The following is a 26,460-nucleotide window of genomic DNA, read 5'->3' on the forward strand; positions in this document are numbered from 1 at the left end:
ATTTGCAATTGCAAAACCCCATCTTAAAACGGCTGCATCAAATATCGCTTCGGATGTCATCGGTAGAGCCGTGAGTAAAATGAGTGGTTCTACACACATCGACGGTCAAGAAGGTTCAGGAATTATGGTTTTATCCAAAAGACCCAGAACAAGACCCCCTGGTGATCGTTTAAGGACGGTTAAAAAACAACGACAAACGCGAAAAAGGAGATCAGTCGCAGCTGACAAACGAAGAGGAAGGAAGTCATCCGCAAGTTTTGATATATTTAAATAATGGCTCTTTTACATAACAAATCATCAGAGTGCACGCTGGCAGAGTTGGACTTATTTTCTGCCCCGATGACGCAGCTATCGATCGAAGATAAAATTTACACTGAGATCCAGCCTTTATCAGCAATCACTGATGGAGGGCCGATCGAGTTTTTCATTCCGGGAGACGGAGAAAAGTATCTGGATCTCAACGATACGCTGTTGCATCTCAGAGTGAAAATTACTAACGAGAATGGAACAAACCTGCCAGATGATGCACCTGTAGGGCTCATCAACTACCCGTTAAACACCATCTTCAGTCAGTGTGACGTCACTCTCGGAGATCGAATGATTTCACAATCCAGCGCTACACATCCATATAGAGCCATGATTGAGACATTGTTAAACTTTTCTGAGGATTCTTTAAAAACCCAGTTTAGCTCTGGTCTTTTTTATAAAGACACTGCAGGTGCTCTGAACTCTATTGTTACAACTAACGGCCCTAACCAAGGTCTTAACAGCAGAGCAGGCTTTACGGCAAATTCCAGGGAGGTACATCTCCTAGGCCCCCTGCATGCAGACATATTTTTCTGCGAGAGACTTCCTTTAAACTCTGTTGACCTTAAAATTAAACTTACAAGAGCCAAAGATGCCTTTTGTCTCATGGCCGCAAGAGACTCCACTTACAAACTCAGGATATTAGGAGCATCTCTTTTTATCAAAAAAGTTACTGTCTCTCCAGCTGTACGACTGGGGCACGCTTCAGCTTTAATGAAAGCAAATGCTCTGTATCCACTTTCACGTGTGAATGTAAAAACATATTCCATCCCTGAAAATTCAAGGGTATGCAACCAAGAGAATCTTTTCTTAGGCATCTTTCCCAAGTATGTGGTGATTGCGTTACTGGATCATGACGCTTTTACAGGAACACACAATCTCAATCCGTTTGACTTTACTCGCCTTGAGTTGTAGTCCCATTTTCAATAATTACTAACTGAAAAAAACTTTTATTTACCTTTTGACTTAAACTATGTTCCTTTATGCTATATTCCTCTCTCACCATCCCTCCCTTAATCTCTCTGTCTTTGTGTGTATGTGTGTTGGGGGGAGGGGGGTGTTGTGTGTGACTAAATCTACTTCAAGCACTGTGGTTGACATAGTTTTGTGTTTTCATTCAGTTAGAAGACATGGACTCCAGTCATCTGAATATCCCCGCGCTGGGCAGACCTTTTTCCTGAGGGATGCTGTACGACGCTCGAAATGATGAACTGATGACAGGTACAATTACTGTGTGCTGAACTAAGACTTGTCTGATTGTTCACTGACTAGTTTCCTGAAAAAAATGTCCATATCACTGCAATACATTTCCTTTTACTTGAGTAAGCAGAAGACAGGGAGATGACTTTGGAATATAGACTATAGAGTTGAACAGAACTCTGACAAGCAGTCTAATTGCAAATAGGTCACCTTCTGTTTAGCTGCTACATTTATAATAACTATAGATGTAAGAGAATTTAAGTACACCCTTTCATCAAACTTTTTGACAGGTGGGTGGGACTTCCGGTGAGGGTGGGATTTCCGGCGGGGGCCATATGGGCGCCATGTGGTTGCCATGTGGGCAGGAGGTCACGTGGTCAAGCAGGTGGTGTGTCCAAGGGGGGCGTAACAGTGGATGCTGATTGGTTGTCGTCATTAGGGGCAATACCTTAAATGAGTCAATTAAAACACAGGGGTGTGTTTGTTATAAATAGAACAAGACAAATATGGTATTATCGGAAACTGTTTGGCATCAGCACCAATTAAAAATAGAGGGGGTGTGTTTGTAAGCATCGTTAAACCTTGAATAACCCAATGAAAACAATAGGGCGTGCCTTAGTGTTTACTTTAAATACAGAGATAAAACTCTGCACCTTACATGCAGCATTCGTTGGAAAAAAAAGAACACCCGTTCAACAATGGCTAGAGTTAAGAGAGTTTATCGTCAAGCGGAGGAGAAACGCAACGCGTGCCAAGATGATGATGATGAACAAGCAACTGCATCATATACTTCCTCAACGGAGATACCTATCGGAATTCCCGTCGTGACATACTATACCGATGATGAGGATCCAACATCAACTTCAACAACCATGGTTGAAAATCAGACCTCGGTTCGGCCAAGAGGTATGTCAGTTCTGTGCGAAACCCCAGTGACCGTCTACCAGTATTCATCCCGTGAATTGAATGCTCCTAAGAAATCAACAGAGTTTTTGTCACCAGACCATTGAGGCAGTTCCAGGCTGATCTCTGTGACATGCAAGCTCTGGCCATGGAAAATGATGGTTATAATTATTTATTAACAGTCATTGACATCTTTTCAAAAAGGGCGTATGTACGAGTTTTGAAGAGGAAAACAGCCGTTGAGGTGGTAAAGGCATTTGAATCAGTTTTTACAGAAAGTCAGATCCCCAAAAAACTTCAGACTGATGCCGGTAAAGAATTTTTTAACAAGAAATTTAAAGCTTTAATGGAGAAACACGGTATTGAACATTTTGCCACAGCGAGTGAAGCAAAAGCTTCAGTGGTCGAGAGATTTAACCGCACATTAAAAACAAGGATGTGGAGATATTTTACAGCTAACAATACCCGGCGGTACGTCGATGTACTGCAAAACCTAGCTAGAAGCTACAACCATTCCTACCACTCCAGCATTATAATGAGCCCTATGGAAGTGACCCCAGAAAATGCCTTTCAAGTGTTTCAGAATCTGTATGATGTCAAGTCCAACAGATATTGCAAGGACTCAGTGACAACGTTTAAACAAGGGGATCTTGTCAGAATATCCAAGGTCCGTGGAGTGTTTGACAAAAAATACGAACAGAGTTTTACGGATGAAGTGTTTACAGTGTATGACCGGATACCCCGATCTCCTCCTGTATACAAACTCAAAGATTTGGATGGAGAACCTATCGAGGGTTCCTTTTACGCTGAGGAACTTCAAAAAGTAAAAATATTTAACGACAAGATGTATCAAGTGGAAAAAATATTAAAACGACGTACGGTCAAGGGAGTCAAACAGGTTTTTGTAAGCTGGAAAAACTGGCCTGAGAAATTCAACAGTTGGATCAAGTTTGATGAACTTCGAAACGTATAAAAAGGTTTGCACTAAACCTCACAGTTGACACAGCATCATGAACCGTCAGGTAGAGGATGATGGCTTTTACGTTACTCTTCCATCTAATGCTAGCATGGAAGTGTTTAAAAATAATACCAGTTCAAGTTTCCGTGTAAATTTAGCTCAACATATTGATTTAGAAGGCCAATGGATGGTTGCATTAGCCGAGATTTCATACCCTCATACATGGCATAATTTACCGGATTATGATGCCTACTTTGAATGGAGGAAGGTTGGTGATGTGGAGATCAATACGCAAAGGATCAGAAGTGGCTACTATAACAGCGTTATTCAACTTGAGACAGAGATGGAAATGTTTTTCAAAAAATTGAAATCGGGTTTACGCATTAAATTCAGCAAAGTTCAAAAGAGATTTGCATTTCAAGCAAATAGTCCGTATGAAATACGCTTCTTCAGCACTCTAGCTTATATGATGGGCGTGAAACCAGGGGAATGGATTCATGTTTCTGAACCAAAACTGGCTCCTTTTCCGGCGGATATAAAGGCTGGTTTCTATCACCTATACTGTTACAGCGACGTGGTCAGCCCTCAAATAGTAGGCGACACTTTTGCACCTTTACTGCGGACCGTCAAAGTACAAGGCACATTCAGTGATATGATTACTCAGACGTTTAACCCCGCCCACTACCTTCCAGTCTCCAGAAGACATATTGAAAATATCAATATAGAAATTAAATCGGACCAAAACGTTCCTGTAAATTTCATCTATGGAAAGACCGTCATAAGACTACACTTCAGACCGGTGATATCACAACGTAGCCTGAGATAAATTTTATTTGTATAAACTATTCCAGAGATATGTATATAACCTCTAAGATTGATTGGTTATCATTCATATTACGCTGGTCATTCAACACTGCATCAAGCAGGCAAGAGAGAACATGGCACAGCTAAGTCTGAGACGTGATCCAAATCGCTTTGTAAATTACTATGTAAGTCAATCAGGCGGTAATCTGCCAGGGTTTTATGGGGCCCCGGTCATGTACGGACGCGGAATTGGATCATTATTTTCAAAATTATTCCGCTTCGTATCCCCTCTGGTTAAAAAAGGATTTGCAATTGCAAAACCCCATCTTAAAACGGCTGCATCAAATATCGCTTCGGATGTCATCGGTAGAGCCGTGAGTAAAATGAGTGGTTCTACACACATCGACGGTCAAGAAGGTTCAGGAATTATGGTTTTATCCAAAAGACCCAGAACAAGACCCCCTGGTGATCGTTTAAGGACGGTTAAAAAACAACGACAAACGCGAAAAAGGAGATCAGTCGCAGCTGACAAACGAAGAGGAAGGAAGTCATCCGCAAGTTTTGATATATTTAAATAATGGCTCTTTTACATAACAAATCATCAGAGTGCACGCTGGCAGAGTTGGACTTATTTTCTGCCCCGATGACGCAGCTATCGATCGAAGATAAAATTTACACTGAGATCCAGCCTTTATCAGCAATCACTGATGGAGGGCCGATCGAGTTTTTCATTCCGGGAGACGGAGAAAAGTATCTGGATCTCAACGATACGCTGTTGCATCTCAGAGTGAAAATTACTAACGAGAATGGAACAAACCTGCCAGATGATGCACCTGTAGGGCTCATCAACTACCCGTTAAACACCATCTTCAGTCAGTGTGACGTCACTCTCGGAGATCGAATGATTTCACAATCCAGCGCTACACATCCATATAGAGCCATGATTGAGACATTGTTAAACTTTTCTGAGGATTCTTTAAAAACCCAGTTTAGCTCTGGTCTTTTTTATAAAGACACTGCAGGTGCTCTGAACTCTATTGTTACAACTAACGGCCCTAACCAAGGTCTTAACAGCAGAGCAGGCTTTACGGCAAATTCCAGGGAGGTACATCTCCTAGGCCCCCTGCATGCAGACATATTTTTCTGCGAGAGACTTCCTTTAAACTCTGTTGACCTTAAAATTAAACTTACAAGAGCCAAAGATGCCTTTTGTCTCATGGCCGCAAGAGACTCCACTTACAAACTCAGGATATTAGGAGCATCTCTTTTTATCAAAAAAGTTACTGTCTCTCCAGCTGTACGACTGGGGCACGCTTCAGCTTTAATGAAAGCAAATGCTCTGTATCCACTTTCACGTGTGAATGTAAAAACATATTCCATCCCTGAAAATTCAAGGGTATGCAACCAAGAGAATCTTTTCTTAGGCATCTTTCCCAAGTATGTGGTGATTGCGTTACTGGATCATGACGCTTTTACAGGAACACACAATCTCAATCCGTTTGACTTTAATCATTTTGATATGGAATATTTAGCTTTGTGTAAGGATGGCAGACAAATTCCTGCTAAAGCCTTCCAGCCAAATTTTAACCAAGGTCTTTCAGTGAGAGAGTATTACAACTTGTTTACGGCTACAGGACGACATCTAAAAGATCTTCCACTGAGTATAACACGTCAGGAATTTAATCAAGGATACTCTCTATTCACATTTAATCTTAACCCGGGTGAGGACACAGATGCTCTATCTCCAGTTTCCAGTGGGAATTTAAGATTGGAAATGCGCTTCAGAAACCCGTTGCCTCATACCACCACGCTGATCATCTACGCTTGTTATGATTCTATTTTAGAGATTGATTCAAAGAGGCGTGAGCTGGTGGATTATTATTAATCTAATCAGGCATGAATAATCATGAAATTGAGAGCCTGATGCGTCATCTGCTGGGAGATTTGTTTTGCGGTGTGTGGCCGTGCGACCAGCTGCCGCTGCTAGCTGACAAATTCCCAGGGCCGGCCTACTTTATCGTGAATACACATCCTTCACACATGCCGGGGGAACACTGGCTAGCTCTGACATTGGATGAGAATGGTCAATCCAGCTTTTTTTGACTCTTATGGATTCTCTCCGGATTTCGAGTTCTACCCGTCAAGCATCGTAACATTTTTAGAAGACAGATCCTCAAAAATATTGTATCATAATAATCAGCTTCAAAACACTCTGTCCACTGTGTGCGGTGACCATTGCATTTTTTATCTATGTCATAGAGCGTGCGGATTATCAATGCAGCAAGTGTTGTCGAAATACAACGGAGATGTGATTAAGAATGATTTAATGGTATCTAACTTTGTGAAAAAATATCAGAAATGTGTCATTAATCAAAGTTGTACATTTTATACTCACGGAACATGCTCTTTGGAGATGTTTCTGGATTGTTATGGAATTTAAAATGTCTTATTTTTTTTTTTCATTGTTTTTTTTTTTTTTCTTCTTATGATTTAATATTTGTGTAATGATATCATATGTTAGTGTGTGAAGTAGAGAACGAAGTTAGACTTGAAAAATATAATCAATAAATATTTTATTGAATAAAAGAAATAGACTACATGTTTCATTTTTCTTATAACGGTTTATGATGAAAATGTAATCCATCGGGGTGGTACTGTCGTCTTACGAAGAGACCTTTTTGATCTCCCATCAGCATTTTTTGGATCTTCCAGCTCAGATCTCGACCAGTAGGGAGAATGAGTTATCTGCCTTCTTCTTCTTTTTCTTCTCTGCTTAACGCTGGGGGGTGTACCCCCATTTTCAATCGATGTACCCTCTGTTTTGAAACGTCTATATTCTTCACGAGCATAAGGGTTAATGACTGAAGATATAGGTATGTTTACTTCTGACATGGAGTGTAGAAAATCAGACCATCCTCGGGTTTGTGATGCTCCAGATTTTTTAAACGGAAGCATGAGATTTTTCAACAAATCAATCATGTGGGACCCTTTTATAACATTTCCTTTAAATACAAATTCACCTCGCGAAGTCCAACTCTCACTTCTTTCGGATAATTTCTTCAAAATGTACTCGGCATTTTTACGATTGTGTTTAGGAAGGCTTTTCAGTACTTCCGTAAGAACCTGATCCTTAGGGGCCTCGTCCTGCCCTGGGCCTTGTTTTTCTTGGGACCGCTCATGTTCAGGAACCTCTGTGTCACGCTGCAGCGTTAAACTGACCCGCTGTTTTTCTTCTTTGACACCTTGCTTAAGTAAAGTCAGATACCTCTGGAGAAGAGCATCGTATCTCTTGATTTTTTCATAAGAAGTCAAACCCGGCTCGTTTAATATCGCTCTCATTTCAGCATCCAAATTCTCCTCCGCCGTCTGTCTGATGGACGTGTCTGACTGGGTCAGACGCTTGAATTGATGAGGTGAAATGAGAAACATCTTCTGCGATGTTCTGAGAGACATTATCTCCTGATGATTCCACCCACTAGATCACCGATCAAGGGTGCAAGAGCCGTTAAGATGGGGAGAATAAAACCACCTCGTTGCTTTTTGAGAGCCAACTGTTTAGTTTTTATCCCGGTTCTTTTATCACCCAACAATCTGATGATATTTCTTTGTTTCTTCAATTGTCGGTGTTGAGAGGGTGATAGTTTAATGTTACCTTTTAGGATATTCAGTGCAATCTCGCACAGAGCCTGAATAAAGTTGGGAGAGCAGTGTGCGAGAATATCTTTACGTTTCTGTGGACAGGCCTGGTACAAAGCTCTGAATAATGGTAAATTCCTTTTTATACGCGCAGACATGATGACTTACTTTGTTCTGGGTACGTACACAGCAGGCCACTGCTGAGGAAGTATCCCCGTTCTCAGTCTGAAATGTTCTGGGCAGGTAGGCGTAAAATCGATGATTAAATATCCATGAGCTTCTCTCGTTGCGTCTTCAAAACTCTCCAAGAAGAGACCCTTTTGAGATGGAAACATTTGGCGGGCCAGTATATTCAGCTGCAGCTTATCTCTCGGGTTCTTAAACAACACCATATAATTACAGTTCAAACTAATAGTGCGACTGAACTTTCCCTGATGAAAAACATTCTGAGTCAACATCATAACACTCATATTACGATGGTGACGAAACTGGGTAAAGACCTTCATCACGTTTTCATCATCTGAGGCTTGAGCGATAACATCGTCTAGAATAATCAGATGATTCTGATCAGGAGGAAACAGGTTTTCATCTTCAAAAGAATGAGGCAATCCTTCCACAAAGGTAATATTTTTATTCATCTTCTGCAATTCAGCATACATCGGTTGAAAAGATGTGTAAATCCATACAATATTTTCTGGAACAATATCCATGACATGATTACAGTTTTGTAAAATACTTTTTACAAAGAAAGTTTTCCCGCAGCCGCTGGGTCCAACTATCATACATGAGAAAGGGGCTCTAAATCTAGGATCAAAATCAATCTCCTGTAAATCCATGTGACTTTTTATTTAATTTCTTCTTCAACTCTAATAACCGAAAGGCAGAGTTGTCCCGTCAGAAAAAAGACGTCTCTTATCATACACCAGTCGAAACTTTTTAAGAAATGTCGCGTTTGTCAAATGGAATCTCTTTTTATCCCTCCTGATCGTGTGCTGAGGGATTTCAATGACACCCTCACTTGACCCCTGTAAGTAGCCCTCGACCAGCCCTTTGATGCTGTCAAAATTGACCCTCTCGCTGCATTCATGCGTCTGAGTGATGCCTTTAGCACGTATCACTACTTTTTTACGGTTTTTAGTTTGGTATGCATAACTCTTGGGTCCTGTCGATGCAAACTCCGAAATGCTGTCACCATCTAACTCGTCAGTAAGATCACCCAGATAATTCCCCAATTCCAGAGGAGTTTCACCACTTTTTGTCACATAAATCAAACTGTCCGTGTCAATATAAATCAATCTGTCCTGTAACTTCTCCATGCTGCTGAGAAGTTTTAAACGTGCATAAGCGGTGGTGAATGCTGCTATAAACACATTATTTGTCTTACTTGGTGGATATATGACACGTTTGCTGTAGTTCCACTGCACTACACACATTTCAGGGTTGAAAAAATGAAAATAGTTAACCCTGTATTTACTCGAGAACATGAAGCTGAAAAAGTCTTCAGGGTTAGTGATGACTGTGGTCTGAGACAGATCACTTCTTTGCGCTAATTTCCCCCAAAAACTGTTTAAACACAATTTTGCAACCTGCCTTTTGGCAGGATTCATCTCGATTTTCTCAGGGTCTAATTGGATGCCCTGATGTAGTTTGTAGTCGCTTATATACTTTGACTTATTCTCCTGATCCACTGCTTCAGACGGATAGCCTGAAGCCTCCTGCTTACCCTTTAAAAAGCAATGAATGTAACCTTTAAAGATTGTATCACTTCTCTTTTCAAAATGCCACACCTCTGTGATTTTAGCAAGACGATAACTACACTCCAACGCTTTACAGAGTTCTACACTCGCCCACACTCCCATCAAAGCTCTTTCTTGATCATTATGCATGCAGGGACCTGACTGGTTATTTAATTCAGCGCATGAGCGGCAGAGAGTGAACACAAGTTTACCTTGGGATGTTCTGTAAGGTAAAACAGGGAACAACAGGTTACGTGGTGGGTAGACCACAGCTTTGATTATACCGAAGTAGCTGCTGGGGTCATCAAAATCTTTGTAAATGATGGTGGGGTGTCCGAGGGGAAAAACGCAGTTGGCGTTTACATAAGGGTACAGAGATGTGTAATCCACATAGTGTACAGTTTCATCCGGTTCCGCTGTGTACCTCAACTTCATAGGACAGGTGCGTCCACCATACAGCGCATCCCGGGGGGATAGCGGTTCGGGTGCATTAACGTTCTCAAGAAAGCTGATCACCCCTGGGTCTGATTTTTTCATTTCAATCCACTCATGCTCCCATATGACTTCGAGACGAAGGCCATACACAGTTTGTAACACCTTGCTTCTCTCAACAGTGGCTGCGTAAAACTGTTCAAATGCGACCCCTCTCAACGGACACTTGTCATGAGGCATGTAACACTTTTTACAGCCGTGGAAAAAACAGCCGTAAAATTCAAACGCAACTTTGACACCGTTAATCTCTGCATACCCATCCACTGAATATGGCCCGATTTTCTTTTCACCCCTATTTAATGCATGCTCGATAAATATGGCTCTGCTGTCTGCAATCCAGCCGAGCCATTGAATGGACGCGCTAGAGAACGTTTTACTGCTACGTCTGTAGTCCAGAGGTGATGGAATGGCTAAGGTTTGAGGAGGAAGGAAATTGGTTACAAAAACCTTCATGCAGGCTGATGCTATTGTGATACTTTTAAACGGATCCACACTTGTCTCCTTAAAGAACTCGTCTCTGAATTTTAAGCATCCTTGAAAAAGAATTTCAACGTCATTTTTACAATAACGAATAGCTTCTTTCTTAAAGTCAAAGACCTCTTTGCTCGCTTCTCTGTACCAGCTGCTAAACACCTGTTGTTCTTGAAGACTCATGCGTTCTACAGCGTAGCAGGATGGAGGAGGAAAAGGCCCCACATACTGGAGATGTTGTTCAGAGGAAAATAGGTGGGGAAAAAAACCCTTGCTTTGATCGGTAAAGCCTAACGCTTTCGGCATGGCACTAAGCTTCATGCACATGAAGGACAGGCTATCAATGTATTTTAACCTGTAATCAGGGTCGGTTAAACAGAGAAGTTTACTCCCTACCATGACGATATGAGGTTTAATGCCTAACTGCAGCATTGCTGTGAGAATCAGGTAACCATCGTACCCCCGCGCATTGTGCGCTATTAAGGTGTAACCTTTGTACATTGGCCTCCTGAAATGCAGGAGAAATTTTTGGGTGCAATTCAGTCCATAAGCGTACCATTCATCACCTTTCAACGTTTTAGCACAGACCAGAAAGGGGGTATGCATGCCGCTCTCATTGACGAGGCATTCGAAATCATAAAAAATCAGTTTATCATCAAGCTGATTAATTGCACTGCAAGGCAGAATGTAACACTTATGATCATCGCATGTAATGTCTAGGCTGGGGGGTACATTTTCACCGCAAATACTGCATTTTACGTTACACACGTGTGGTTTATTCGGTTTACTGATTGGAATAACGTATATCCGTTTGCATACTTTACACAGTTTTACCAACTCACAGTCACTCATAGGCCTTTCAGCACTATTTCTGATGCGCGGTTCCCTGTGTCTGCTGAAACATGAAGAATTACGACAGATTCTTTGACAGCCTGCACAGCTTACAGGATTGCTAATCTCTTGCATACATGTATATGTTCGACACACTGGACAATAACCTTCACAATGGTGTGTATTGGCATTCTGATAGCTGGCGTAACAGTAATTACAGATATATCTGCACCCCATAAAACCTTTGAGATTTTTTATCCCATAGTAATGACCTTGAAATAACAGCAAAAACAGAGGGTTTGAACGATCAGGGAAACTGGTCTCAAATTTACACAGAGCAGTAGAGCCCGTGGTTCTGTGAAACACTACAATTTTTCTCTTCAGAATGGTTTCAAATTTACCAATATCACTAAAAGTAACTGCTGTTTGCTCATCGAGGCCTGCCTGATGCTGCCATCTCCTCCCTAGTTCTACAGCACGGTGATCCGTGAGCTCAGGATCAGAGACGTGTGCGAGGCTGATTGCAAAACATAACTGATTACCGGTATTGTTTATAATATACAAATGACGCATTTTCTTATTAAACAGTTCACAGTCTAACGTTCCTGCAGCTTTACGCTTAGAACCTCCTGCTGGGTCATTAACAACCTGAAGAACAAATTCCATGTTATTATCTACAGGTATATTTGCATTCGATTGTACTAAATCGTTGAGGAAGTTTTCGAAAGCAGGCAGGATCATATTTCCATCATCTGTAACAGTAAATGTGATGTGACGATTGAGATTTTCACCCACTAATTCCAGCTGCACAACGTCGTTACGTCTGGTTAACGATCTCGCAGCGTCGGCTAATTCAATTATAATACGCATGATGTCTGTATAGAATGCTGCTAAATCTGGAACGTTACTTGGACAGAGCGGCGGTATGGTAAAAGGTCTCCTTATTTCATGGTTATTAAAATGTTCACGTTCAACCACGAGTGCTGAAGAAGCGTATTTCATACGGACTATTTGCTTGAAATGCAAATCTCTTTTGAACTTTGCTGAATTTAATGCGTAAACCCGATTTCAATTTTTTGAAAAACATTTCCATCTCTGTCTCGAGTTGAATAACGCTGTTATAGTAGCCACTTCTGATCCTTTGCGTATTGATCTCCACATCACCAACCTTCCTCCATTCAAAGTAGGCATCATAATCCGGTAAATTATGCCATGTATGAGGGTATGAAATCTCGGCTAATGCAACCATCCATTGGCCTTCTAAATCAATATGTTGAGCTAAATTTACACGGAAACTTGAACTGGTATTATTTTTAAACACTTCCATGCTAGCATTAGATGGAAGAGTAACGTAAAAGCCATCATCCTCTACCTGACGGTTCATGATGCTGTGTCAACTGTGAGGTTTAGTGCAAACCTTTTTTATACGTTTCGAAGTTCATCAAACTTGATCCAACTGTTGAATTTCTCAGGCCAGTTTTTCCAGCTTACAAAAACCTGTTTGACTCCCTTGACCGTACGTCGTTTTAATATTTTTTCCACTTGATACATCTTGTCGTTAAATATTTTTACTTTTTGAAGTTCCTCAGCGTAAAAGGAACCCTCGATAGGTCAGTCAGTCAGTCATTTTCTACCGCTTATTCCATAGTGGGTCACGGGGGAGCTGGTGCCTATCTCCAGCAGTCTACGGGCGAGAGGCGGGGTACACCCTGGACAGATTGCCAGTCCATCGCAGGGCAACACACAAACAACCATGCACACACTCATTCATACACCTAAGGTCAATTTAGAGTGACCAATTAACCTAACAGGCATGTCTTTGGACTGTGGGAGGAAGCCGGAGTACCCGGTGAGAACCCACGCATGCACAGGGAGAACATGCAAACTCCATGCAGAAAGACCCCAGGTCGGGAATTGAACCCAGGACCTTCTTGCTGCAAGGCAACAGTGCTACCAACTGCACCACCGTGCGTAATATTTTTTCCACTTGATACATCTTGTCGTTAAATATTTTTACTTTTTGAAGTTCCTCAGCGTAAAAGGAACCCTCGATAGGTTCTCCATCCAAATCTTTGAGTTTGTATACAGGAGGAGATCGGGGTATCCGGTCATACACTGTAAACACTTCATCCGTAAAACTCTGTTCGTATTTTTTGTCAAACACTCCACGGACCTTGGATATTCTGACAAGATCCCCTTGTTTAAACGTTGTCACTGAGTCCTTGCAATATCTGTTGGACTTGACATCATACAGATTCTGAAACACTTGAAAGGCATTTTCTGGGGTCACTTCCATAGGGCTCATTTTAATGCTGGAGTGGTAGGAATGGTTGTAGCTTCTAGCTAGGTTTTGCAGTACATCGACGTACCGCCGGGTATTGTTAGCTGTAAAATATCTCCACATCCTTGTTTTTAATGTGCGGTTAAATCTCTCGACCACTGAAGCTTTTGCTTCACTCGCTGTGGCAAAATGTTCAATACCGTGTTTCTCCATTAAAACTTTAAATTTCTTGTTAAAAAATTCTTTACCGGCATCAGTCTGAAGTTTTTTGGGGATCTGACTTTCTGTAAAAACTGATTCAAATGCCTTTACCACCTCAACGGCTGTTTTCCTCTTCAAAACTCGTACATACGCCCTTTTTGAAAAGATGTCAATGACTGTTAATAAATAATTATAACCATCATTTTCCATGGCCAGAGCTTGCATGTCACAGAGATCAGCCTGGAACTGCCTCAATGGTCTGGTGACAAAAACTCTGTTTCTCGGGAACTTTATTCTTGCAGGTTTATGTAGAGTATAGGTATCTTCTCCTGATAAAAAATCTTTAACTTTTTCAACCGCAACCTTCTTTCCCGTTTCATCTTGCATAACCCTCCTCAGCCTATCTACACCCCCAAAACTTCCCGGATTTGAAGGGCTATAATATACTTTCTTCATCAGCCGTCTTCCTGCCATCTCTGCCTTATGCTCACTCTGCCGATTACTTGTTAAATAATGAGAAAAAACACACAGGAGGGTAGATTTATCCTTATTTTTTTTATTTTATTTTTGTATTTAATATAAACAAAAAACAACCAGAAAACAAAATCAGATTAAATGCAGATGAATTCAAACACTACTAGCTTTTTAAACAACACTTTTGGGAAAAGGTTACTATGTTCCTACTTTAATTGTATTTAATAGTAAAAAGAAAAAAGAAGAAAAATCATATAATGCAGATTAACTAAAGTACTGGAATACTAAAAAAAAAAAAAGATACAACAAGTCATCAAACATGTGAGATCAGTTTGTCAGTCCATAGCACTCTGAAACAGAGTTAAGTTGTTTGAGATGTTTCTCATCGACCATGCGATCATAAACGTGCGCTATTGCACTGTGGATGCCTTGTACCGATTTCAGTTCATATAAAACCGTCTTGGCAATCGTCTTCACTCTGAAGTCATCCGCTTGTATGCTTCGAAGTACCAGAAGATTCTGAATAGCAGGAATGAGTTTGGGGGTTATGAGTCGTCGTACGATGCGTTGAAAGTTGACTTGGTAATAATCCTCCCCCAGTACCTCCAGGCAATGGTGTTGACGCTGGCTTGGGTGGTTCGTTATACATCCATAGCAGGTTTCTCTGAGATAGTTCAAAGAGGTTATGTTGAATAAATGAAGTATCGCTGTTTTCACCGTATTGATGAGGGTGGTTGAGAACCAACCGTCAATTTCGTCCTCCTGGTTACTCTCATCCTCTGCTGAAGGCTGAGGGTCCTCCATCGGTTCCAGGGTTTGTGTAGGGGCTTCGGTAGAGGGTGAGTAGCCGGTGGCTACCTCCTCCTCCACGACCACCTTCATGTCTTCAGGCAGGACATTCGCGTCTACAGACTCAGCCATGAATAGCGGTGATGGTGAGCAGAGGTCTGGAGAAAGCGGTAGATATTTCATGTTGTATCCTGTAGGTGATGCAGGACTGTAGTGGTTCTCTGAGAATGAGGATGTTGAGGTGGATGGTGAGAAGAGGTCAGGGGAAGGCGGATGATATGGTCCAATGTTGAAGCTTTCATCGTGCTCAGGAGAGAAGTGGATCTCTGCTCGGTGGTTGTAGAGATCCCTGTATGGTGTCGGTCCACTCATTCTCATGATACGATTCTCAGTGTCTGTGAGCTTGCAGTTATCCCCCCGTATATATATCATAGGAAGGGGCGTGTCCTCAGAAGAGGGTTCGTTCTAAACGTAAAACAGGAAACGTCAGCGTTTTTTTCACTGACATGACATCGATCCAACTTCGTGACTTTTGGAAAAGGTCGAAAAGACGATGTCCAATTTCACTCATCTTCTCTGCCCAAGCTTCAAACGGCAGAGCCAACATTGTCTTGAATACGCCGCAGTCTTGATTGAAAGCCTCCAACACAAACAGATCTGAGGGACTCGTCCGGTTGTTCCTGCGTCTGCTTGCCCGAAAAGACCAGCGGCCATTTGCTGTGGTTTTTGACCCCCACACTGCGCTAAAGAGAGGTTCTCTCTCAGCTATTTCAACATCGGATGGTATATGAAACATTCTCGCCCGTTTTACAGGTCGAGGAGACAGTTCATTTTCTTCTTCTTCTTCCTCCCTCTCCTGCCTTGAGACTGTTTCAGGGCTATCATTAAGGTGCGGGATTGCAAGCTTTAACACAGCCCAGTCGCTGTGGGTGAGTGTACACAGAGCCAATGATCCATTAAATACCTCATCTTGATCCAATTGATACAGGCAAAGCTCTCCTATTTCATACATGAAAATATAACCCCAGCTGCCAACCAGGCCATATGGCTCCAAAGACCATTCTTCCTGCAGAGTCTTGAACGGGGGTCTTTGTACCCTGCAGATGTAGTATGTTGATTTCTTAGGAGCATTCAATTCACGGGATGAATACTGGTAGACGGTCACTGGGGTTTCGCACAGAACTGACATACCTCTTGGCCGAACCGAGGTCTGATTTTCAACCATGGTTGTTGAAGTTGATGTTGGATCCTCATCATCGGTATAGTATGTCACGACGGGAATTCCGATAGGTATCTCCGTTGAGGAAGTATATGATGCAGTTGCTTGTTCATCATCATCATCTTGGCATGCGTTGCGTTTCTCCTCCGCTTGACGATAAACTCTCTTAACTCTAGCCATTGTTGAACGGGTGTTCTTTTTTTTCCAACGAATGCTGCATGTAAAGTGCAGAGTTTTATCTCTGTATTTAAAGTAAACACTAAGGCACGCCCTATTGTTTTCATTGGGTTATTCAAGGTTTAACGATGCTTACAAACACACCCCCTCTATTTTTAATTGGTGCTGATGCCAAACAGTTTCCGATAATACCATATTTGTCTTGTTCTATTTATAACAAACACACCCCTGTGTTTTAATTGACTCATTTAAGGTATTGCCCCTAATGACGACAACCAATCAGCATCCACTGTTACGCCCCCCTTGGACACACCACCTGCTTGACCACGTGACCTCCTGCCCACATGGCAACCACATGGCGCCCACATGGCCCCCACCGGAAGTCCCGCCCTCACCGGAAGTCCTGCCCACCTGTCAAAATGTTTGATGAAAGGGTGTACTTAAATTCTCTGATGTAAATCAACTGTTAGACATAAGGCACTTGAGACAAAGAGCTTGGTCCATGTACCATGGGCATTTTTAAGTAAAAGAATAGTAGAAATCACTCAGAATGTAACAATGATTTTTATTTCAAATTGCGGTTTGTTCCTCAACATCTCTGTGGAAAGTTGTCTATGAAATTTCACCATTATACAGATATACAGATCATAAGAAACTATGTTCCTGCATTTGAGCTTTATTGATGTAATAAATATGTAAGATGCTCAAAGAATAATAGTTTCCTGGGTGCATAAATGTGTATGTACAATCATAAAGCAAGAAATAATAAATATTTGTTAGTCACATTGCTGGATCATAACCAGGTTGTAAGTAAAGCTTTAAAAGTAAAAAAGAAGGAACATAATGAATATACAAAAATATAGAGTAGCAAAATGATTTAAACCAGTCTATAACTCAAACAAGCTGTTCATCACTTGATGCACTCATATCAAGCATGGTAGGCATGCTTGATATGAGTGCTACCTGTAGGCTGGTGAGAACACAGCCTCATATGATGAAGATGCCTTTTCTGACATCTGTTTTTGAATGATGTTGTGAACTGCACTTGTCCTGTTGAAAGATCCAGTAATAACTGGACAGACAACGGAAGAAGGGATACCACATGCAATGTCTCCCAACAGCCCAGTGCAGTTTGACACCCGTGCACCACCAGAGACTCCATTATTTTATAAGAGGAAAATGTTAATGATCCATCCTTCTTCATTGTTGCATGTAGATTACATATCCACTGATGTCCCATTGTTATGGTTTCCATCCAATGTTCAAAAGAGCAAGTTTTTAGTTATGGTAGAAGATCTACCTTTAGAATTAATTTGTGATCACTTTGGTCATCCTCTTGCAGTTGTCGTCTTGCGGTCAGCATCAGTTAGGGCCTTCATTATGGTCAGAGACCCTTTCTTTTTTATGTTCATGCTCAGTGCTGGTGCAGTTTTCCTGGGTCCACCTCTTTGCATTTTTGTCACTATCATCCTCAGGATCTTTTTAAGATTTTAATAAGTTACCTTCTCTGTTTGTTTTATCCCTTTCTTGCTTTTCTTTTTTTGCATTTTGAAGCTCTACCTACAACCTGGTTAGGATCCATCCACAAAAAATATGAATATCTATAATTTCTTAGTAGTTTGATCACAATTACATTTGAACGCACAAACACAAATATGCTTGAGACAGTATGAAGAGCATGTATGGTTGGCCGGATCCTGATCAAACTATTGCAGAACAAAACATTTGTTTATGTGGGGTAGTGTGAGACATGCTAATACTGAAAGTTGGTCCACAATGTTGGTATGTTTGATCATGGTGCAAAGGTATCATTTCAGTTTAAGCAGCCTCATGACTCCGGCTCTGTTTGTAGTTTCAGTACTGCACTTTTCATTGTGCTTTTCACCCAGTTCTGCTTAAATCTGCAATGTGTAAACTGTGAATTTATGGTTTCTATAAACTGATTTAAACACAGCCACTACAATAAACGTTCCTGCACTGTTTCACAATCTTTGGAAAAAGATGGTTCAAAAATTACTTTTAAAAAAATGGAGCCTTTCAAGCTGTTGGACATTATGTCAGTTTTAGGGACAAAAGATGAGGGACAACACAGCCAGGTACACCTAACCACAGAAATTTACAGGAGGTTGAGGATTCTTTGTGCTTGAATAGACCTGCCTGATTGAAAAAAATGCTGTCATTAATCTAACATACTCATGGTGCTTTCCATTTGCCCCAGGATTGTCACTGTGGGATAATAAGTTTCTGGAGGATAACAAGAGGCGAGACGAGCAGCGCAGCAGTTCTTTTCAAGTTATTTCCTCTGATTCTCTTGAAGAAAAGTCCTCTCTCTTGAAGCTTCTCTTAAAGCAAGTTTCTTTAGTGGTCTAATTGACGTCAGTGGCTCCGCCAAGTATCTGAACGACAAAAAGTTTAAAAATCAGAGCAGAGTGATCCTTCAGTACAAGGCCACACCTTACGTCTCTAAATTGTCCATGACATCAAGTAAAGCCTTTAGCGCAGGAAAACTCAGCAAAGAAGTGAAGAGCATGGCAACACATATAGTGACAAGCGCAAATGCTTTTTTTGTCTTTGACATTGAGAAGTTACAGTCTACTCAAGTTCAGGATTTCCAGGGCACCTTGGAGGGTGCAATAAGTAAAATTCCTAAATTAAGTGTTGAGGGCAAAATCTCAACGAAGCTGAGTGAAAAAGAAAACTCCCTTCTTAACAGAATCTCTTGCAAATTCTATGGAGACTTCCTTCTTGAAAATAATCCTACCAGTTTTGAAGATGCACTTAAAGTCTATCAGTCTTTCGAAGATGCTCCGAGAAGATACAAATAATTCTGTGCCAGTGAAGGTTTCTCTGATGCCTCTGAAGACATACGATCCCAGTGCTGCTGCAGTGACTGGGGAAATCTGTAAAGGCCTAATCACTAAAGCACAAAATGTATTTGAAGATCTGAGCCACTTTGAAATGAGATGCAATGACATTCTGGAAGTTACAGCACTTAAGAACTTTCCCCAAATTTACAACAGTTTGCAGAAATTTTCGGACCTTTGCAAGAAGTATGAAAACAACTTCAGAGATACTATGAAGAAAAAGTTTCCTTTGATCCGTGCAGGAAAAGAAGACGATAGCTCAGTTGAAAAACTGCTTGATGACCGAAACAAGTCACCATTCAGTCATGACAATTTAGACAGGTGGATGTCTGACAAAGAGGCAGAAGCAGATGCACTCAAGATGTCTAGATGCAATGGAGGGCATTAAAATCTCCAGTGAGTCCCAGCTGAAAAAAGAAGCTTTTGCTCGAGGTGTGGTGCATACTCTGTGTTTTATGTTCACCTCTTTGGAGAATGGTGACCCATACCTTAACCAGCTGAAGAGTTCCCTTCATTCGCACGATCTGCAAAGCTCCAAGAATGCCTCTGCCGCACCTAAATGTGATCAGTGGTACTATTCAGACACACTGAAATTCAAACTCAAGAACAAAGCCCAAGATATGCAAAGCATGGTCAAAGGATTGAAAGCCAGTGTCAAATTTCGTTTCCTTATAGCAGCCTTAAAAAACCCCAAATATCAAAGAGCAAGCATCTACCATTACAAGCAAGGCATTCTGGCCTCAGAGGATTTTTCAAAGCCAGATGTCCCTGCAGTGGAGACAATAAGAAGCAAAGAAGATCTCATTTGGTGTAAGTTGTAGGCCTACTTTTTGTAGGATCTCAGCTCCTCTCCTCCTGGTTGGTTCTGGCAGCTCGTTATCAGCAGCTGCAACTCATCTCCTGATGAGCTCACGGGGCTTCTTAAGGCAGCTGCTGGTACAGGCCTTTGCTGGAACATAACCTCTGTTATGTGGACTGCCTGTCTGCCTACCTGCCCGGCTACCTGCCTGTCTACCTGTCGACCTGCCTATCTGCCTATCTGCCTACCTGCCTGCCTGCACCTGGTAATATTCCCTCCTAAGGACTGCACTGTAAATATACTCACCATCAGCACTCTCTCCTTGGATTCCTGGATTCCGGCCTCCTCCCCTGGTTCCTGGACTACTCCAACTTAGTTTCCTAGGCAAGCCTACCCTAGAAATAAACCTCACTTACCGTCTATATCCTGTGTGTTGAGTCTGTTTTCATCCTCTGGTTTGTTCTACTTTGACTACCTAAGTGATTCATGATACTTTTAGCTTCACAAAAAACAAGAATTACTCTCTGCTAGAATGTCAGCTGATTTGGAAACTCAACTGTACCTGTGTCGAAAAAAACTTTTATTTAGTGTCATTCTTCTCTTCATATCTTGTCTAAGATAAATTAACATTGATATTCAACAAGATGTAACATAAATTCCCTTTCAGTGTTTGTTTACAGATTGTCTTTTCGTCTTTCCACCAGATGCCTGGGATTTGACTCTGAACCCGAACACAACAAATTCTAATCTCATTCTTTCAGAGGAAAACAAAAAGGCAACATGTACTGCATGACAGAATTATCCCAGTCACCCAGATAGGTTTGATAAACCCCAGGTGCTGTGTAACGAAGAGCTGCATGGGTGCTGCTACTGGGAGGTGGAGTGGAGTGAGGCTTCTATGGTGTAGGTGTTGCATACAAATCCATTGAAAGACAAGGTGTATACTTTGGGGATAATGACAAGTCTTGGTACTTTGGCCAATATGGTGGGCTTGAGGCAAAGAACAAGGGCAACACATGGAAAGTCTCCACTCCTCCTGGTGGTTGCAGAATAATTGGAGTCTATCTGGATATGCACGGTGGCACTCTATCTTTTTACAAGGTGTCATGTGACAAATTAGAACACCTCTACACCTTTAAGACTAAATTCAATGACCATGTTTATCCAGGTTTCTACATTTATCCATCGAACAACTACTGCATGCTAAATCCTGTCCGGTAGTGTTGCAAAGAATAAAGAATCTTGGCTCTCTTGAAACCCATATTGGCTCTGGGGTTATTCAAAAAGTATAAAAGTAAACCAACTTAACAATTTGTTCTGGAATTAAAGATGCTTAACAAAAATTGTTAAGCATCTTTCCACTGGTATTTTGGTGTGCTCCAAATGGTGGTGGTTCAGTCTTTATGTTAGATCATGCCCAAATGTCATTGAGACAAACGCTTTAATCCAGTTCTCCTGCAGCCTTATTATGATGAGGTTTTTCATAGAAATTTGCAGGTATTAAAGGAATTAAGCTTAGTAGCTTCTGCAGATGTTGGTGTGGTCTGAGCTTGGAAATCATTCCTGCATGTCTCTTCCTAAATGCATCTTTATGTAAAAATGAGATCTTCAAATGCTGCAAGAACTATAGATAACTTCAAGTTTGCTGGAATGGTATTAATAGTAATAGTTTGGGGTTTTCAGGTCATGCTATAGCAACCTAATTTTTTTTACTGGCCTTTGTGTGAAACTTATTTATTTGGGTAAAAACTTTTACAAAGTACTTTGGACCACTCAGGACATCTGCAGTGACACGTTTATTTCACTGACAAAGAGGACGTTTAGAAAGTAAATCTGTTTTGGGACAAAAGAGCTTGTTTAAACTTATACTATATGTTTTGATGAAAGCTATCTGCTGTTTGTTTTATCTAGTAAAGATATTCCAGCAGGTTAAATAGCTTGCCTGTAAAGATTGGAATAGTGGGTAATAAAAGGGAAGGACATTTATTAAACCTGTTGGACATGTTTGTTCTGTTCCTTGTCATGTTTTCAATAAAACAGAGTCCTAAGTTGACAACTGTGTGAAGTCTGATGATTTCATTTTCTTTAATTTCAGGGAAAATCTAAATATCAGCTGAGAGGTTCTTTAAAGCACAATAGTACCAATTCCGTATTTGGACCGTTAGATAGGTGATTTTAATGTTATGATTTAAGAGTATGTTAATAGTGCTCTACAAATATCAAGAGGTGCTAGATCCTGGCACTTTAGCAGGAAACATATTGTTGAATCATTTTCTTGTTAACTTCCTGTTGTGGGTGGAGTTAAACACAGGCGAGCAATTTTCAATACATTTTCAATAAATTGCCATAGGTCGCTCTGGGGTGCAGCTAATTCAGGCTGTGTGTATTTCCTCCGTTTGTTACCCGGCATTTGCAGCCCTTTAGACATGGCAGCTTTAACAGGTTATAAACTTTGGAAGCTGATGAAACCGCTTATGTTTTGACGGAGATTAATAGAACTACTGAATGACTTGTGGGAAAGCAGGTATCTGTCCCACTTTTTGCTCGATTTGAAAAGAACTATATAATAGCAGAAACAACTCGCTGTGGGCGCAGAAGAAGAGGCCATCAAAAATGAAGATGTGTGTGCGGAACAAATTCAATTCTGGATAAGGAGAGCCTTTCCCTGGTTATGAGAGACGCCGCGGATGACGACAGACAGGCGCTGCAGATCCCCAGAGACAACTACACTGGTTCGGGGAAGCCACTGGTTACAGCTCTGTATACGAAGTTGACATCTCTTCAAACAATGTAGAAATGACAGCGTCACGGGCTATATTATCAGCGCAGACACTGCTGTCAGTGCTACATATTGCGTGAGAAACTTTGATTAACGCCTGCTGACCGCAACGATTTTAAACTGTCTTCCTGGTGAGTTTAAACCTTTCACGGAGATGTTTCTGAAGTGCCATCATTTTCACTGGACATCTTTTCAGTCAAAGCTGCTACTGGCCAAGGAGCGACAACTGCAAAGACAGAAGCGGCTCCTCAACAAAATGGTAAGACTTTCGATATTTATGAGTGCAGCTGGTTAATCCCGCGTCTTTGACGCTAAGGACTCGGGTTCGATTCCCGCGGCCAGAAGGGCATTTGGTGTAAAACTTTGACAAGGCTGTGGGCAAACTGTAATGATTTGCGACTCTATGGAGATGAGATTGATTAATTTTAATGCCTGGTTTAGGCCACTGTAACCATAACAACGTGTTATAGATGTAATGATAATGTAAAAATGAGAAGTCACATCTGAAATATGCAGTGTCATAAACAGGCGTAGAGACCCTATGAAAAGGCTAAAGGTGTACTTGAACTTGTACATGTAGATCTGTCTCGACCTGAAGAATCAGCCGCTAAAGATGCTTTCAGATAAATCTTAGCTTCCACAGATGATTGTGCTTCTGATTTACTTTTTTTATGAAAGCTAAAAGTAACACTGTTAAAGGTACAGAGAAGTTAATTGCTGATGTTTCACCTTATGGGAAAATCAAATGTATCAGATCAGATAATGAAACTGAGTCTTATCTGAGTTTCAGTCACTGCTCAGTAAAAAAACGTCATTAGACAAAACATCAGCCCCTTATTTAGCCCATCAGAACGGGAAAGCTAAAAGAACCCGGAGAACTGTTTGAAATGGGAGAAAAGGTATGAGACAAATTTACATTTCAGAAAACAATTTAACAAGAAGTGAAACACTTTTACAAGTACCGAAACAAATTTACATTTGACAAAACAAATTTACATTTCAGAAACCAATTTGACAAGACACGAAACAAATTTACATTTGAGAAAACAAATTTATATTTGAGAAAACAAATTTACATTTCAGAAAACACTTTTACAAGTTCAGAAACATATTTACAAATGACAAAATGTAACGGAAAGGGATTGTACCAACTCCAAGGCTGACATGGAAGTGATAACGGAAGTGCTTATGGTGACCCAAGATGGACAGAAATGTGGCGTTTTGCGGCACACATATGAGTAGATTAACTTAGTTTTGTTTTTCGTGTGGTCGGTCCTTAGAATCGAAGAGGCAGCAAGCTCAATTTGTGGCAGTAGCAACTAGAAATGGTAGTTCCGTCACCGAAGGGTCCAACAGGGTGCCAGACCAGCAGTAATGGTCTCTAAGATGCTGCCTTGCTGGCTGCCACTGTTTTTGTTGAAGCCAATGCTGATTATCGGCAAATGGGTTGTCATTATAGCTATTAGCTATTGACTGTTATTCAGTAATTACTTTCAAATGATGATGTCAGTATTGGATATTATTTCATAAACAATGTTAGACCCATAATATAGGTTGGCTGTATTTACTTGAGATTGAAACTATATCCTAAATAGCATTATGTGTATGTAGATTACCTATGATAAAAATTAAAAGACTTCTACATGCTTTGCAAGTGGGAAAATCTGCAAAATCGGCAGTGTATCAAATACTTGTTCTCTCCACTGTATTTATTTATATTTTCCTTCTTCGCTTTTACTTGTTGTCTCATTATCTTCTTGTTTTTATATACTGACATGTAATGGACTTTTGCTATATAAATAAATGTTGATTGATTGATTGATTATTTGGGTTGATGACCTTATTATTGCAGTGAGTGATAGCCAAATACTCAAAAGTGTGATGGAAATGTTGGCTGTTAGATTCAAACTTTTCTTGGGCATTGATTTCACAAAGTCCAAGGATTGCATAAACATTACCCAGAAAAGATGCATAACTACAACCTTGGAGAGATGACATGACTAACTGAAAACCAAGATAATATGAAAACAAAATGAAATTTGAAAATGAAGGTCAGTCTGCTGATCCTAAAAGTTATTGTGAAGTAGTTGGCAGCATAATCTATATAATGACATTATAGACCAGACTTGAGCTTTATGATCAACAAGTTGTCACAACATTTGGTAGCAGCAAAGCATGGCATGAGGTATCAAAAGGAATTGTGCTACAAGAAAAATGACATAAATCTTAAACCTGGGGACATTGACAGGGCAGGGGACCAGGTCCCGTATTTCTCAAATGTACCAGAATAATTCGTAAGATTACTGTTAAGAATGGACTTAAGTAGAACAAAGAAAACCTATTATAAAAGGAAAGTTCAGTCCCACCTTAACTAGTGCGGAGAAGTAAAAAGTATGGGAGGGCGTCACAAGCATCTCATGTAGCCTGCATTCGCTCACCATCTGACTCTGAGAAAAATATAATATTCTCTCCAAAAACCGCACAGAAATATTGCCTTTAAGTTTAACATTACGGGCACTGGTATTCATACTCATTTTACCCTTATTTCTTTTGTACTGCATCAGGGTTCTCACCAGCAAAAGTTGTCACCATTAAACTGAAAAAATGCGCAAATGTTTTATGAGCATATCGGCCCTTTGACTGACATCTGGGATCCCTTCGTGTGTTTTTTATGTCGGCTATTGCGCATGCGCTGAGCCTGTTCCTGCTTCCTTTCACCATATGACCCTGTGTGACCGCTAACGGTCTAAAATCATGTCAGCTTCAAAGGGTGGGTATAAACGGCATCATATCAAGGCGTTCTCCACGGTAGCTGCTAAGCACAAATCAGGTGACTTTCATTCCACTAATGGCGAGGAGCAAAATGACCGACCTGCAGCCAGTACTAGCACTGTGTCAGTCCAAGATAAGGATGTCATTTCTGCTGTTGGAGGGCTTAACAAGCAGAAGAATCGGAGGTCTGGCATCCATCCAGCATGGAAAGAAGCCTTCCAATGGCTGGAAATAACCGGCGATGAAGCTGATGGGCCTTCACATTGGGCTATTTGCGCTCACTTGAACCTTTTGATTTTACTCAATGTCACCTAGTCAGCAAATATAAATAAATAAGCTATTTATCTCTGACTATGTTAAAGTTATGTGCAATAGGTGAATTAGTTGCTAAAAGTCACACAATAATAATGCCCCTCTAAGCTGAAAGGTAACCCTTCCAAACACCTTAAAATCCAATAGCTTTTAATATCTTAAAAGCCACTGAAATACTGAAATTCTCAAAACTTAAAACAAAACTTTCACTTTCGGAAGTTTGATAAATACGTGCCCAGAATGACAGACAAATGTAATTGGTTACTGTTTTAGTCTGAGACTGGTCCCATTATTTCTTAGAAGTCTAAAAAATAGCCAAGGTTTGATGGTTAGGATTAATTGGAAAGCATGTACCTGACTTGAAATCTGTATGACTCGATTGAATTGACTTAGCCCATTTTAAAGTTACCCACCTTTCACACAATACAACAAGAAACAACACTCCCCAGTTTTTTT

General features: G+C 40.8%; 1 pseudogene; it reads left to right on the plus strand.

The window, feature by feature from the left end:
• The window catches only part of LOC124881852, a 40,326-nt pseudogene extending 18,214 nt beyond the window's left edge, over positions 1 to 22,112 (plus strand).
• Positions 22,113 to 26,460: the final 4,348 nt, after the last annotated feature.

This window comes from Girardinichthys multiradiatus, chromosome 15 (assembly GCF_021462225.1).
Source record: "Girardinichthys multiradiatus isolate DD_20200921_A chromosome 15, DD_fGirMul_XY1, whole genome shotgun sequence".
Lineage (NCBI taxonomy): Eukaryota > Metazoa > Chordata > Actinopteri > Cyprinodontiformes > Goodeidae > Girardinichthys > Girardinichthys multiradiatus.